Source organism: Octodon degus, unplaced genomic scaffold, assembly GCF_000260255.1.
Source record: "Octodon degus isolate 3935 unplaced genomic scaffold, OctDeg1.0 scaffold00027, whole genome shotgun sequence".
Taxonomy (NCBI): domain Eukaryota; kingdom Metazoa; phylum Chordata; class Mammalia; order Rodentia; family Octodontidae; genus Octodon; species Octodon degus.
This window is the reverse complement of record NW_004524603.1, coordinates 12,565,471-12,566,262: the sequence shown is the minus strand read 5'-3', so window position 1 is coordinate 12,566,262 and position 792 is coordinate 12,565,471.

The following is a 792-nucleotide window of genomic DNA, read 5'->3' as shown; positions in this document are numbered from 1 at the left end:
TGGGAGAGGGTCCGGCCCACGCTGCGCCTGGGCTGGGACTGGTCCCGCCGGCGCAGGTAGCAGGAAACTCTCCGCACACTCACGGGACCTGGGCTAGGACTGGGTCTCTTCATTACCAAGTTAGTGGGGGTTTTTTTGTTGTTTTTTTCTCTTAAGTAGCCATTTTTATTTACATTTATTTATTTATTTATTTATGTATTTAGTACAGAGTCTCAGTACACAGATGGGACTCGTGCTCTTCCTCTTTTCAGCCTCCAAGTCCTGGGATTATAGGCGCATGTCAGTGCACCCAGTCTCAATTGCCTACTCTGCGTGCCCCGGGGAACAGGGCCAGCAGAGCATGCTGGGAATCAAACCCGGCCGCTGCATCTGCCTAAACAGGCTGATCTGCTGAGCTATCTGGCCAGCCCTCAGGGAGCCATTTTTCTAATTGAATGGAGAAAACAAAACTGTTTGCCTGGGAGCAGTAAATTCTACTGTTATTGACCTCCTTAAGCCAGGTGACTGTTTCACCAAGGCCAAGTTAGTGTTTTACAAAGGAAAATCTAGGCAGTGTTTCCTTGGTGCCACCCCCCCAAACAGGGAGAGAGAGCACTAGGAACCAGATCTGCTCATCATTTGCATCTCCAGTACAACACACCTAAGAATTCTGAGATAAACAAATCCTATGAACGTGAAAATTATGTGCCAGCTGCTTCCACCTGGGCGTGAACAGTGGGAGTTACCATAGGACCTGTCCCTTGGAGGCCAGGAAGACATCATTCTGCAGAATCCAGAGAGCAACAACTCAAG